This window comes from Oncorhynchus masou, chromosome 33, assembly GCF_036934945.1.
Source record: "Oncorhynchus masou masou isolate Uvic2021 chromosome 33, UVic_Omas_1.1, whole genome shotgun sequence".
Lineage (NCBI taxonomy): Eukaryota > Metazoa > Chordata > Actinopteri > Salmoniformes > Salmonidae > Oncorhynchus > Oncorhynchus masou.
The window spans coordinates 7512386-7528766 of NC_088244.1; the positions used below are offsets into that span (position 1 = coordinate 7512386).

A 16381-nucleotide genomic window follows, 5' to 3' on the forward strand; every position below is an offset into this window, starting at 1 on the left:
ACATGTTTGCCTTGGTGATCGAGAAATGTGTTTGCGTGTATGTGTGTGGTGGAGGGAGGGAGGTCTCCTCTCTTCCTCTGGAAATGTCCCACAATCCCCTTCACCTCTGTGGGTATGAGGCTGATTTCCATGAGAAAAGAGCATCATTTGGGTTAATGGGAAGGACAGCCCTCGGAGAGGACACATGGCAATTAATAACCAGAGGAGAACAGCAACATCTCTGATACTATTCTTTTGTATTTCTTCACCTTCTGGGGAGGTGAAGGGGATTGTGGGACATATCCAGAGGAGTGGGAACAGTGGGTTCATGTGAGAATGGATGTTAGCATCAGGGTTGGCAACAAGATTGTTCTATTTGTTATTTTCTCAGCATGAGAAAAACAGTCAGATTGGGAGCCTGAGAACTGCTGCGGATCATGGGCATCAGTGGCAGTCTGTCTCTCAAAATGTGTGCACGTGTGCGCATGCGTGTCAACCGAGAAGGGAAAGATTATTTATTTGTGTTACGCAACGTTTCACACACAGTAGCCGGGCTGACTGTTGAACCCTGTGGTTGTTTAGGTCACTCCAACTCAGCCCATAAAACTGGAAAAGGATGAAGAGGGTGAGGGAGACGGAGATAACATCAGAGCCATGTTCACAGGGCTAATATCACTCCCCAACAGATCCCCAGTGAGAGCTGCTGAACAGTCCACCAACATAGAGATAGATACCCATCTGTCTGGGTCAAAACATAGCGATGGGCAACATGATTCATCGCACAAACAATTCTGTTGTGTTTATTTCATCAATGTAGTTATGGAATCATCTTATTCTAATATTCAGTTAAGATGTGACGTTTTTAATGTTTGGATATCACAGTTTTATTTTCCTAAAGCGCTTGTCACTCCCCTGATTTTTCTGTCAGCTTTGTTTCTCATTCCAAGCTGTTCAATACCTGTTATTGTAACCTTTTAGTTATGGGTAAGCTACTGCCTGTTATTTCATTTTGGCGAAGACAAGAGTTGGTGAAACATGAGAACGTTCTCAGAATGAATGCTGTTGCTGCCCTCAGGACATGATCCAGCCAGTTTTCCTTCAATTCTCAAAGAGGTTTCAGAACATTCTTTCATGGCATTGCCATGGCAGAGAGAAGAGTGATGCTGTCTGTCTGGATTAAAGACTGACAGGAAGCAGACCTCCTGTATGAGAACACACGTGTATACAGGCACGACGCTCACATGCAAGCACACGCACACACACATGGACACGCGCCACGCAAGGACACACACATTACGCAAGGTGCAGCAACATGATATAATAATTATTATGTGAATTATAATTAATGGACATTCTTGTAGGGGTTGATACATTTTTCTTCAGGGCATATCAAGATGAACATTTTAAAGTGGAAATGACAAACTTAAGAAGTCTTTTTTAACCTGGAATACAGTAGAAGTTTACATTTCCTGCTGTGCAGTAAAATTCTCAGCAACAAAAGAGTGATCAAATTAGAATCCTACATCTGTACACTCATAAATACATGACACACTCGGCCACATACACATTTACTCACATACAATACATGCAGAGTGGTAGACGTTTCTTTGGGCCCTTGCAGTGTGCATGTCTGAAACGGTAAGAGGACGCCACATGCTTGAACCACATACTGCCACTTTTCCTTGTGGAACTTTTTCTGTGAAGAACGGGGCAGCTGTGGCTTTTCAGGACCTAGTTCCATCCATCATAAAGCACCCATGGTTTACACACACTTACACCCCTCCTTTCCCGCTGTCTCTCTGTCTCTCTCTCTCTCTCTCCGTCCTCCTCCATCCATCATAAAGCACCCATGGTTTACACACACTTACACCCCTCCTTTCCCTCTCTCTCTCTCTCTCTCTCTCCGTCCTCCTCCATCCATCATAAAGCACCCATGGTTTACACACACTTACACCCCTCCTTTCCCTCTGTCTCTCTGTCTCTCTGTCTCTCTCTCTCTCTCTCTCTCTCTCTCTCCGTCCTCCTCCATCCATCATAAAGCACCCATGGTTTACACACACTTACACCCCTCCGTTCCCTCTGTCTCTCTCTCTCTCCATCCTCCTCCATCCATCATAAAGCACCCATGGTTTACACACACTTACACCCCTCCTTTCCCTCCGTCTCTCTGTGTCTCTCTCTCTCCATCCTCCTCCATCCATCATAAAGCACCCATGGTTTACACACACTTACACCCCTCCTTTCCCTCCGTCTCTCTGTCTGTCTGTCTGTCTGTCTGTCTGTCTGTCTGTCTGTCTGTCCCTCTCTCTCTCTCTCTGTCTGTCTGTCTGTCTGTCTGTCTGTCTGTCTGTCTGTCTGTCTGTCTCTCTCTCTCTCTCTCTCTCTCTCTCTCTCTCTCTCTCTCTCTCTCTCTCTCCGTCCTCCTTCATCCATCTCATCCAAAGACTGGGGCTTACACCCCTCCTTTCCCTCTGTCTCTCTGTCTGTCTGTCTGTCTGTCTGTCTGTCTGTCTGTCTGTCTGTCTGTCTGTCTGTCTGTCTGTCTGTCTGTCTGTCTCTTCCTCTCTCTCTCTCTCTCTCTCTCTCTCTCCTCTCTCTCTCTCTCTCTCTCTCTCTCTCTCCGTCCTCCTCCATCCATCTCATCCAAAGACTGGGGCTTACACCCCTCCTTTCCCTCTGTCTCTCTGTCTCTCTGTCTCTCTATCTGTCTGTCTGTCTGTCTGTCTGTCTGTCTGTCTGTCTGTCTCTCCCTCTCTCTCTCTCTCTCTCCGTCCTCCTCCATCCATCTCATCCAAAGACTGGGGCTACACCCCTCCTTTCTCTCTCTCTCTCTCTCTCTCTCTCTCTCTCTCTCTCGCTCTCTCTCTCTCTCTCCGTCCTCCTCCATCCATCTCATCCAAAGACTGGGGCTACACCCCTCCTTTCTCTCTCTCTCTCTCTCTCTCTCTCTCTCTCTCTCTCTCTCTCTCTCTCGCTCTCTCTCTCTCTCCATCCTCCTCCATCATCTCATCCAAAGACTGGGGCTTACACCCCTCAGGGCCACTTCCTCCATGGTGTCTTATCTAGATTTATTGCCTGTCTTTTCTCTCTGCAGTAAACACATTGTTGGTTTTAGGGGGCTTCGCTGTAAGTCCATTGTTTGAATAAGAGTTTAAACCTCAAAACACACTGGAGCGTCTCAAGGTTCTTTCCAAACATAATGATGATGAGAGCAGTTCATTTACAACTGGTATCTGAGGTTCCACGTTGGTAATTTATTAAGCTGATGTACAGTTCTAGTCAAAAGTTTGGACACACCTGCTCATTCAAGGGTTTTTCTTTATTTGGACTATTTTCTACATTGTAGAATAATAGTGAAGACACCAAAACTTTGATATAACACATATGGAAACATGGAGTAACCAAAAAAAGTGTTAAACAAATCAAAATATATTTATATTCTTCAAAGTAGCCACCCTTTGCCTTGATGACAGCTTTACACACTCTTGTCATTCTCTCAACCAGCTTCATCTGGAATGCTTTTCCAACAGTCTTGAAGTTCCCACATATGCTGAGCACTTGTGGTTAAGTGTGGCTTGACAGTGTCACCAGCAAAGCACCATCACACATCCATGCTTCCATGCTTCATGGTGGAAACCATCCGTTCAACTACTCTGCATCTCACAAGGATGCGGTTGGAACCAAAACTCTCAAATTTGGACTCATCAGACCAAAGGACACATTTCCACCGGTCTAATGTCCATTGCTCATGTTTCTTGGCCCAAGCAAGTTTCTTCTTTTTATTGGTTTCCTTTAGTAGTCATTTCTTTGCAGCATTCGACCATGAAGGCCTGATTCACACAGTCTCCTCTGAACAGTTGATGTTGAGATGTGTCTGTTACTTGAACTCTGTGAAGCATTTATTTGGGCTGCAATCTGAGGTGCAGTTAATTTGAGTTAACGTATCCTCGGCAGCAGAGGTAACTCTGGGTCTTCCTTTCCTGTGGTGGTCCTCATGAGAGCCAGTTTCATCACAGCGCTTGATGGTTTTTGTGACTGCGCTTGAAGTAACGTTAAAGGTTCTTGAAATTTTCCACATTGACTGACCTTCATGTCTTAAAGTAATGATGGACTGTCATTTCTCTTTGCTTATTTGAGCTGTTCTTGCCATAATATGTACTTGGCCTTTTACCAAATAGGACTATCTTCTGTATACCACCCCTACCATGTCACAACACAACTGATTGGCTCAAACGCATTAAGATGGAAAGAAATTCTACAAATGTATTTTTAACAAGGTACACCTGTTAAATGAAATGCATTCCAGCATTCAAGCTGGTTAAGAGAATGCCAAGAGTGTGCAAAGCTGTCATCAAGGCAAAGGGTGGCTACTTTCAAGAATCTCAAATATAAAATATATTTTGATTTGTTTTACACTTTTTTGGTTACTACCTGATTCCATATGTCTTATTTCATAGTTTTGATGTCTTCACTATTATTCTAACAATGTATAAAATAATTAAATAAAAATAAACCCTTGACTTTTGACTGGTACTGTATATATAGATAGATAGACATTAGGACTCAGCTCATTTAGTCGACTGGGTCCATTGTTTGGTCGATAGGTTGTTGGTCGACCAATATTTGTTTTAGTCGAGCAGTTGCAAAAAAATAAATACAATTATGACTTGATGCCTGTCTGAGTGGACTAATCCATTGTGGAGGCCTGTCTCAGTGGACTATTCCATTACGGAGGCCTGTCTCAGTGGACTAATCCATTACGGAGGCCTGTCTCAGTGGACTATTCCATTGTTGAGGACTGGCTCAGTGGACTAATCCATTGCGGAGGCCTGTCTCAGTGGACTAATCCATTGCGGAGGCCTGTCTCAGTGGACTATTCCATTACGGAGGCCTGTCTCAGTGGACTATTCCATTGTGGAGGCCTGTCTCAATGGACTAATCCATTGCGGAGGCCTGTCTCAGTGGACTAATCCATTGCGGAGGCCTGTCTCAGTGGACTATTCCATTACGGAGGCCTGTCTCAGTGGACTATTCCATTACGGAGGCCTGTCTCAGTGGACTATTCCATTACGGAGGCCTGTCTCAGTGGACTATTCCATTGTTGAGGACTGGCTCAGTGGACTAATCCATTACGGAGGCCTGTCTCAGTGGACTAATCCATTACGGAGGCCTGTCTCAGTGGACTATTCCATTACGGAGGCCTGTCTCAGTGGACTATTCCATTACGGAGGCCTGTCTCAGTGGACTATTCCATTACGGAGGCCTGTCTCAGTGGACGAATGCAGGTGCTTCTACACCTGCATTGCTTGCTGTTTGGGGTTTTAGGCTGGGTTTCTGTACAGCACTTTGAGATATCAGCTGATGTATGAAGGGCTATATAAATAAATGTGATTTGATTTGACTAATCCATTGTGGAGGCCTGTCTCAGTGGACTAATCCATTGCGGAGGCCTGTCTCAGTGGACTCATCCATTGAGGAGGCCTGTCTCAGTGGACTCATCCATTGAGGAGGCCTGTTTCAGTGGACTAATCCATTGCGGAGGCCTGTCTCTGAGGACTAATCTTTTGCGCAGGCCTGTCTCAGTGGACTATTCCATTGTAGAGGCCTGTCTCAGTGGACTAATCCATTATAGAGGACTGGCTCAGTGGACTAATCCATTATAGAGGACTGGCTCAGTGGACTAATCCATTGCGGAGGTCGCAGGGATGGCACACCAGTATCACTAGTTGTATATTTAGCGTTAATTCCCATAATTCCTTATCTACAATGTTTGTATTCAATGCATTCAATATGTTATTATTCCAGTCTTTTACAGTTCATATCGTAGGAGTGGACACGTTGTTTGCAAAGCGTACAACCTATTCTACACTTGTGAGAAACAAGTTTTGGTTTATTTCATTTCATTCACGGAGTTGTCAATTTATTCATTGGGCTTTGTTTGGAGGGCTCCAAACGCTACCTGGCCTGCACACAAATGTAGGCTTATAAATGTGCCCATGTGGGGCCCTGATAGTATTTTCCGTTGGAAAAGTCCTAAAATAGGCCTACTTGAATACTTCTTATCCTTTGCGCAAATGGACTATAGCTGTGTCTGTCTGAAGCCCACTGGGGCAGGAAACTGAGGGTCCAAAATATTTTATACAATGTTGCAATGGTAACCTTTATTTAACTAGGCAAGTCAGTTTAAGAACAAATTCTTATTTACAATGACGGCCTACACCGTCTAAACCCGGACGATGCTGGGCCAATTGTACGCCGCCCTATGGGACTCCCAATCACGTCTGGTTGTGATACAGCCTGGATTCAAACCAGAGTGTCTGTAGTGACGCCTCTAATGCTGAGATGCAGTGCCTTAGACCGCTGTGCCACTCGGGAGCCCAAACGTGCTGGACCAAGTTGTTGGTTGACACAGTGTTTCAAGTTTCTTGCAGACAGGCCATAGCCAAAGTTATTTATTTTATCAGGATATTTTCTACCTGCAGGCTGCAATGTAGGCTATTCTCACAATGTCAATAGAAGTTACTTTTAGATTTGTATAATTTTCATTAAGATAGAATTCTGAATCACATGACAATGATTTTAAGATCGGAAGAATTTATTATAATTTATTATAAATCTGTTCCACAAAAAGGTGCAAATGAAAATCATAACCCACACGCAGATCGGTAGAAATGGTAAGATAAATTGGCACTCCAAATGGAAAAGGTTGCCGACCCCTAGTGTAGCCTATTACCAGCAACTTCGCAGATTCTGCCATTACGCTCCCGAAAGCCAGCAGCTGTTCGGGAACAGGTTTATTTCTTCTGATTAGGTTATCTTGATCTCTAGCTCCCGCTTTAGTAATTTGTGTGTCTTAATTATTTAATCACAGTGTATTTAAAGTATCAGATAAGCTCCGTACATAACGTTGATTTGATTAAAACACATAGGGTGTGTCTATATATGGACAAATAAATGTTTAAAAATGTTGAAACAACAGACGACTCTTGGTCGACCAAGATGTTTTTTAGTCGGGAACAGCCCTAATAGACACATGTCAGAGGATCTATCAGAAACTTTTTGCCCTGAAGTCAAATGTATTGATTCTGTTGTTTAGTACTGCTGTGATTTCCATGGCAACCACTCAGATAATAACCAAGTCAGAGGTAAGAGCCAGGTTCAATTGCACACGCCAATGTTTACGCAATATCTTTGTTTACGAACTACTGCCTGCAGACACGTTCACACTCTGAAAACGGAGACCTGTGAAACTACCTGGCAGTTGTATAATGTTTTACAGCACACAAAGGGATTCAGCGATTTAATATGACCGCGGGGAATAGAGTTAGTGTGTAAGAACTACAAAGCAGGTGCAATTGTATTGTGCCCCAACCAGGACCCTCGCTCTAGAGGGTAGTTCAGACAGACTGGATCCTGAGCTTCACTATGCAAAACCTAGTATTCTCTATTCTCCTTTCTACAGTTGCTACGTTTAGCTAAGTGGCAGGAGAACATGTAGGTTTGGATTAAAGGGGTTATGAAATAATAAAACGTTAGTCAAATGCCCGACTAAGGAGGGAGTTATTTGTCTTCGCCTTGTAATACGTTAAATATGCTGCAGTTCAGTTACGCAGTGAATCAGAGGAAACCTGAAGGGAGGAGCCAACGAGTGGAGCGGCAGGAGTGAGAGTAACTCCTGCTTCACACTCGGAGCAGAGTCCTGTCAGACATCGGGTCTGGTGACACATTCACCCCCCTTCCTCTCAAGTGATTTTTAATAACCCCTCTACAACCCCGCCCTGCTAAACAATCCCAAATGCAAAAAATAATAATAATTATGCCAATGAAAACGTTCAACTCCCTTCTCAGACAAAAGACCAGAAAACGTCTCTCCCTAATTAGAAAGGTTTAGAAAAACGTCGAGTTTTGGAGATGACGTTTAGACCGTGTGAAATTATGCCTTATTATTTGGTAACTTTCAAAGCTCACAACATTTGGCCATAACGTTTGAGGAAGAGGAATGGAGAAGGAAAGGATGGATTAAGATGAGCGATTATGAACATTTTCTGAACGTTGGATTGATAAATATGGAGAGAACTTCATTGAGACATCAGAGTGTATGGGAGAAGGAAGGTCCATCAGGTTCCGCAGCTTTGCTCTGTGTTTAGGTGAACAAGTGCTCTGTTCATTCAAGCCCACGTTTGAGTACATTCAGTTTTAGATCTAAGTCGGTCTAGAACATGTCTTAATTTTGAACGGCTATAAATTCACTTACTGAATGAGCTTACATTTAATGAGTGGTTCATAGTTATAACGGTTGTTCTGTACCTGAGAGAGAGAGAAGAGAAGTGCTGCATGTTCAGTGAAGCCTCGGACAACCTACCTCTCTTTTGGACCAGGCTTCCTAATTGGCTGCTGTCATCCTTTTATTTTCTTCTCTTTCTCTTCTCTATTCATCTGTCCTTTGTCAACTTCCTCTGATCTCATCCCACCATTCTCATCCTCTCTCCAACCAGTAGTGTTGCTCCTCCTATCGCAGTGCTAGCTGTGCCACTAGAGATTCTGGGTTCAAGTCCAGGCTCTGTCGCAGCCGGCCGTGACCTAGAGACCCATGGGGCGGAGCACATAATTGGCCCAGCGTCGTCTGGGTTAGGAGAGGGTTTAGGGGAGGGTTTGGCCGGCAGGGATGTCCTTGTCCCATCGCGTACTAGCGACTCCTGTGGCGGGCCGGGCGCGCTGACACGGTCACCATGATTGGTGCGGCTGGCTTCCGGGTTAAGTGGGCATTGTTTCAAGAAGCAGTGTGGCTTAGTTGGGTTGTGTTTCGGAGGACGCATGGCTCTCGACCTTCGCCTCTCCCGAGTCCGTACGGGAATTGCAGCGATGAGACAAGATTGTCACTACCAATTGTATACCACGAGATTGGGGAGAAAAAGGGGTAAAAGTAACAATGAAATAGTTGCTCCTCCTCCTCACCTGTCCTCTCTCCTACCAGTGTTGCTCCTCCTCCCCACCTGTCCTCTCTCCTACCAGTGTTGCTCCTCCTCCTCACCTGTCCTCTCTCCTACCAGTGTTGCTCCTCCTCCTCACCTGTCTTCTCTCTCCTACCAGTGTTGCTCCTCCTCCTCACCTGTCCTCTCTCTCCTACCAGTGTTGCTCCTCCTCCTCACCTGTCCTCTCTCCTACCAGTGTTGCTCCTCCTCCTCACCTGTCCTCTCTCCTACCAGTGTTGCTCCTTCTCCTCATCTATCCTCTCTCTCCTACCAGTAGTGTTGCTCCTTCTCCTCATCTATCCTCTCTGCTACCAGTGTTGCTCCTTCTCTCCACCTGTCCTCTCTCTCCTACCAGTGTTGCTCCTCCTCCCCTCTCCACCTGTCCTCTCTCTCCACCTGTCCTCTCTCTCTTCCTGTCCTCTCTCTCCTCCTCTCCTCTCCACCTGTCCTCTCTCTCTTCATGTCCTCTCTCTCCTCTCCTCTCCACCTGTCCTCTCTTCCTGTCCTCTCTCTCCTCCTCTCTTCCTGTCCTCTCTTTCCTCCTCTCCTCTCTTCCTGTCCTCTCTCTCTTCCTGTCCTCTCTCTCCTCCTCTCCTCTCCACCTGTCCTCTCTCTCCACCTGTCCTCTCTCTCTTCATGTCCTCTCTCTCCTCCTCTCCTCTCCACCTGTCCTCTCTCTCTTCCTGTCCTCTCTCTCTCCTCCTCTCCTCTCCACCTGTCCTCTCCTCTCTTCCTGTCCTCTCTTTCCTCCTCTCCTCTCCTCTCTTCCTGTCCTCTCTCTCCACCTGTCCTCTCTCTCCACCTGTCCTCTCTCTCTTCCTGTCCTCTCTTTCCTCCTCTCCTCTTTCTGTTCATCCCATCTTGTCGTCCTGCTGGTACATCCTCTTCTATCCCTCCTCCTTACCACTTTCTTCTTTCCTTCTCTTCCCCCTCTCTCCTCAATTCTTCTTTCCTTCTCTTCCCCCTCTCTCCTCAATTCTTCTTTCCTTCTCTTCTCCTCCCTCTTCAAGTGCTTCTCTTCCCCCTCTCTCCTCAACTTCGTATTCCCTCTCTCTCTCTTATCTTAATACTGCAATACTACCCCATTGACATACATACACTTCATGAACACACACGTGGTTGACTGCATGTTGTACCGCCCAGATGCACATACCTCCCCTCTCTTTTTCTCCCTCTCACATTTCTTTATCTCTCGCTCTCTCCCTCTCACATTTCTTTATCTCTCGCTCTCTCTCTCCCTCTCACATTTCTTTCTTTCTCGCTCTCTCCCTCTCACATTTCTTTCTCTCTCCCTCTCCTCAAAGTCTTGGACAACAACAACATAAAAAAATGTAAGTGGAGTGACAACTGTGAGTCCTTTTTTGTGTCCCCTCCAGGGTCAGTGTGAAGTTTTCAGTTTGATTGAAGGTCCCTTTTCTCTGGTGTCTGGTGTGAAAGCTGTCCTAATTGAATGATAAAGTGCCCCCTGAGATGGAGTCTGGTGAACAGGCAACAATGCCCAGCCTGTGTGTGGTAGAGGGATTTTGGTTCACATCCAGCCTTTGCCTCTCTACTCCGAGAGAGGGCCTATTATACAGCTCTCTGCTGGACTAGGTCACGTGACTGCCACTCTCTCCCCTCCCCCCTCTGTACTGTGCCCTCCCTTCCCCAGTGTGGGCTGACCAATCACGGGCCAGTGTGTCCTCTTCACACTGGCCATGTTGGTTGAATGGCCTCATTTTGCCAGCGAGTGACTTTCTGCACATATCTCTGTGCTCACTACCTCAGCTGCCTGCTGGACGCCACAGTGACAGGGGGGGGAACAGATCCTTATCCAAACATGTTCAGCTCATAGAGATACAACCGCCAGAGAGGTTCTGCAAAACTCACCAGCTACAAATACCCTAAATTCACATTATACAGTTTTGTTTTTATCTACACTATTAGTAAAAAAAAAAAAGGTGCTATCTAGAATCTAAAATGGTTCTTCGGCTGTCCCCATAGGAGAATCCTTTGAGGAAACAATTTTGGTTCCAGGTAGAACGTCATTGGGTTCCATGTAGAACCCTTTCCCCAGAGGATTCTACATGGAACCCAAAAGAGGGTTCTACCTGGAAACAAATAGGGTTCTCCTATGGGGACATCTGAAGAACCCTTTTGGAACCCTTTTTTGTCTGAGTGTATCATAGAATGTCCTACAGTGTAAATGGGGGGGGGGGGCAGTTGAAATGTTGCTTTATTTTATTTTAGGTGTGTTTTCTGGCTGCATCCCCTTAGTTACGCCTGGTTTTGTCCATTCTGTTTTGGTCTGTAAGCTGTTTACATACCAATGGAATTAGATTTGTTGTAGCTGTTTATTTATATATACATATATATTTTTTGTTGTTGTTGATATATTCACAAATACAGGAGATACTTGAAGATAAATAGTTGAAGTAGACTTGATCTTAACACCATACTGAGACCAGAGATGTTTATTTAGTTGGCCTCTATTTAGCTCCCCTGTCCAAGTACTGAAGTGCTGAGTTTTTGTGCTAAGGAGATAGGTGACCAGCTGATTTCCCATAAGCCGGCGCCAGGGTCGCCTAGTGGTTAGGGCGTTGGACTAGTAACTGGAAGGTTGCAAGTTCAAATCCCCAAGCTGACAAGGTACAAATCTGTCGTTCTGCCCCTGAAGTTAACCCACTGTTCCCAGGCCGTTTTTGAAAATAAGAATTTGTTCTTAACTGACTTGCCTAGTTAAATAGAGGTAAAAATAAATAAAAGCCTCAGCTAGATGTTAGCACGCTCACCACAGTGGATAAAGATTTAAAATAAATAAATTTGACATGTTATTCGGAAAGTGAAGTTACTAATACCCTTTCCTAAATGTAATGAATAGTACGGAATGGGGATAATCAATGATTTGTATGTGTCCAGTGTTTCCCCTAGGATCTTTTTCAGCAGCGGTGGCAAAGTTACAAAATGTTGTTGTTTTAAAGCACATTTCCTACAATTCTACACATTATGCCATGGGGCTGATAGAAAATCTGCAGTTTTAAAGCAAATTTCTTGCAATTATACACATTTTTTTCCATGGCTTATGCCTTGTTTTATGCTATTTGAGTGACTCAAACATTATAACAAAATCAATGGGGACCCCATTGATTTGGGGAATTTTCTATTCTCCCTGACTGTCTAGTTTTTATTTTGCCGATTGTTAGAAATTATAATTGCAGTGGTGGCCACAATTTAGCAGCCGTGGTGCGCCACTGCTAACTACATATAGGAGAAACACTGTGTGTATATGATGATATTTTCCTGGCATTTACTATGTGACATTTTATGGTAATTACTGAAAACCATATATCTATGTTTAGGGGCCAGTGACGAAGAGATGTACTGTAGACAGAAGCTCATTTGGCATTGAGCAGGACCTCTGGTTAACTATTTTACCCCTCACCTGAAACCTAAACCTCCCTTTCCCTGAGCAGTGCAGGGTTCCAAGCATTCTCTCCTGACACACACACACACACACACACACACACACACACACACACACACACACACACACACACACACACACACACACACACACACACACACACACACACACACACACACACACACACACACACACACACACACAGTTGTACTTGCAGTGTGCTGGAAGCAGTGCAGTGGAAGGCCTGTTATTGTAATGACAGTGTGTGTTTATCTCTGAGAAGATAGGAGGGGGAAAGTGTTCAAATGTGTTAATGAAAATCTCCTGATCTGGAGGTCCGGCCCACCGGCCCTAATTCTCTCACTCTTTCTCTTTCCTACACATGTTGCATTTCCCCCTCTTGCCAACTCTCTCATACATGCAGATCCTCTCGTAACACTGAAGAGAAATTCGCCTTTAGAGTTAGTCCCTTTGCCATCAGTTGATCATGCAGGGGGATAGCCTGCCTCTGGTATTCCTTATGGAAGAATGGCTACTGCTCTTTGTAGTCGAGTTATCACCCTTCCTTCTCCCATATGTCTACAATTCTGAGCAGCTCACTACTGATCTCTCCATGTTTACAACCTCTTATCCAATGAGTATAGCTCTGTGTCCTGTGACTGACCAGTGAGCCAGCTCCAGGTCATCTGTGTCCTGTGACTGACCAGTGAGCCAGCTCCAGGTCATCTGTGTCCTGTGACTGACCAGTGAGCCAGCTCCAGGTCGTCTGTGTCCTGTGACTGACCAGTGAGCCAGCTCCAGGTCGTCTGCGTCCTGTGACTGACCAGTGAGCCAGCTCCAGGTCGTCTGTGTCCTGTGACTGACCAGTGAGCCAGCTCCAGGTCATCTGTGTCCTGTGACTGACCAGTGAGCCAGCTCCAGGTCGTCTGCGTCCTGTGACTGACCAGTGAGCCAGCTCCAGGTCGTCTGTGTCCTGTGACTGACCAGTGAGCCAGCTCCAGGTCGTCTGTGTCCTGTGACTGACCAGTGAGCCAGCTCCAGGTCGTCTGTGTCCTGTGACTGACCAGTGAGCCAGCTCCAGGTCGTCTGTGTCCTGTGACTGACCAGTGAGCCAGCTCCAGGTCGTCTGTGTCCTGTGACTGACCAGTGAGCCAGCTCCAGGTCGTCTGTGTCCTGTGACTGACCAGTGAGCCAGCTCCAGGTCGTCTGTGTCCTGTGACTGACCAGTGAGCCAGCTCCAGGTCATCTGTGTCCTGTGACTGACCAGTGAGCCAGCTCCAGGTCATCTGTGTCCTGTGACTGACCAGTGAGCCAGCTCCAGGTCATCTGTGTCCTGTGACTGATCAGTATATATACAAAAATATACAAAAACATATATACAAAATATAGCTATATATTATTTAGAATTTTGTAAATATTACTAAAAACAACAGATTAAACTAATTTTGGCCAAGGTATCCGAGGAATAAGTTTAGAGGGTGTAATGCAATACAATGATAAAAAATATAAATGCAACATTTTACAATATTTTACTGAGTTAAATTAATTATTTATAATATTTTACTGACTTTGAGTTAATTGAAGGAAATCAGTCAATTGAAATAAATTCATTAGGCCCTAATCTATGGATTTCACATGACTGGGAATACAGATATGCACCTGTTGGTCACAGATACCATTAAAAATAAGAAAAAGACAGGGGCGTGGATCAGAAAACCAGTCAGTATCTGGTGCGACCACCAATTGCCTCCTTCAGCACAACACAACGTATCTCCTCCGCATAGAATTGATCAGGCTGTTGATTGTGGCCTGTGGAATGTTCTCACGCTCCTCTTCAATGGTTGTGCGACATTTTTGGATATTGGCGGGAACTGGATGATGCTATTGTACACGTCGATCCAGAGCATTCCAAACATGCTTAATGGGTGACATGTCTGGTGAGTATGCAGGCCATGGGAGAACTGGGACATTTTCAGTTTCCAGGAGTTCTGTACAGATCCTTGCGACATGGGGTTGTGTATTATCACGCTGAAACATGAGGTGATGGAGGCAGATGAATGGCTTCAGGATGGGCCTCAGGATCTTGTCACGGCATCTCTGTCTATTCGAATTGCCATCGATAAAATGCAACTGTGTTTGTTGTCCTTACCTTATGCCTACCCAAACCATAAATCCACCACCACCCGAGACGGTTTCTGACAGTTTGTGCAAATATTCTTCGGTTGTACAAACCCGCAGTTTCAACAGCTGTCCGAATGGCTGGTCCCAGACAATACCGCTGATGAAGAAGCCAGATGTAGAGGTCCTGGGTTGGTCTGGTTACACGTGGCCTATTGGACGTACTGCCAAATTCTGTAAAACAACGTTGGAGGCGGCTTATGGTAGAGAAATTAACATTCAATTATCTGACAACAGCTCTGGCGGACATTCCTGCAGTCAGCATGCCACTTCCACACTCCATCAAAACTTGAGACGTCTGTGGCATTGTGTTGTGTGACAAAACTGTACATTTTAGAGTGGACCTTTGTTGTACCCAGCACAAGGTGCACCTGTGAACTGATCAGCTTCTTGATATGCCACACCTGTCAGGTGGATGGATTACTTTGGCAAAAGAGAAAAATCTAACAGGGATGTAAAAATTTGTGCACAGAATATGAAGAGAAATAAGCTTTTTGTACGTATGGAACATTTCTGGGATCTTTTATTTCAGCTCGTGGGAGAGCACTTTACACCGTTGCGTTTATTTATTTTGTTCCATATAATATTATTAATCTATAATTTATGTTCTTAACCCTGGGCAACCTGGGCCTGGGAGGCTCATTATCAGAGCACAAGGCGTGACCCAGATGCAGAAACAGGAAGCAGATGGTTGGACTCTAAAGGGGTAGGCAAGAGAATGGTTGTGGACAGGCAAAAGGTCAAAACCAGTTCAGAACCCAGGAGGCACAGAGTGGCAGACAGGCTCGAGGTCAAGGCAGGCAGAATGGTCAGGCAGGAGCATAGAAAATGAAAAGGCAGGAGCACGGGGAAAACACTGGTTGACTTGGACATGCAAGATGAACCGGCTCAGAGAGACAGGAAACACAGGAATATATACACTGGCTCAGAGAGACAGGAAACACAGGGATAAATACACTGGCTCAGAGAGACAGGAAACACAGGGATAAATACACTGGCTCAGAGAGACAGGAAACACTGGGAAGAAATACACTGGCACAGAGAGACAGGAAACACAGGAATAAATACACTGGCTCAGAGAGACAGGAAACACAGGGATAAATACACTGGCTCAGAGAGACAGGAAACACTGGGAAGAAATACACTGGCACAGAGAGACAGGAAACACAGGGATAAATACACTGGCTCAGAGAGACAGGAAACACAGGGATAAATACACTGGCTCAGAGAGACAGGAAACACAGGAATAAATACACTGGCCCAGAGAGACAGGAAACACAGGGATAAATACACTGGTACAGAGAGACAGGAAACACAGGGATACATACACTGGTACAGAGAGACAGGAAACACAGGGATAAATACACTGGTACAGAGAGACAGGAAACACAGGGATACATACACTGGTACAGAGAGACAGGAAACACAGGGGTAAATACACTGGCATAGAGAGACAGGAAACACAGGGATAAATACACTGGTACACAGAGACAGGAAACACAGGGATACATACACTGGGGAAAACAAGCAACACCTGGAAGGGGTGGAGACAATAACAAGGACAGGTGAAACTGGTCAGGGTGTGACACTCATAGTGATATTGATATCCACTCCACCAATTATAAATTCTTCAACTCATTACTCTAAACATAAATACACTGTAATTTAAGCTATGAAAAGTTTTCTCTTCGCCTCATGGCAAAATGTGTAGAATTGTAAGAAATGTACTTGAAAGATTCAAGGTTTTTTCTCCGATGCCAAGAGATAGACCTTTAAAATGTTCCTTCCTAGGGCCTGAGAGTTGGTTTGTTGGGCCATGCACTGCCAAAGTCATAGTACAACTCCTTGT

General features: G+C 45.1%; 2 protein-coding genes across 2 annotated transcripts in view; one reads left to right on the forward strand and one right to left on the reverse strand.

The window, feature by feature from the left end:
• The window catches only part of LOC135527748 (kinesin-like protein KIF3B), a 48484-nt gene extending 40035 nt beyond the window's left edge, over positions 1 to 8449 (reverse strand). Inside the window, exon 1 of the mRNA XM_064956288.1 lies at positions 8342 to 8449. The gene's annotated coding sequence lies outside the window, so the exon portion shown is untranslated. The remainder of the gene's footprint in view (positions 1 to 8341) is intronic.
• The window catches only part of LOC135527751 (zinc finger protein PLAGL2-like), a 54152-nt gene that overhangs the window by 2571 nt on the left and 35200 nt on the right, over positions 1 to 16381 (forward strand). The window lies entirely within an intron of this gene.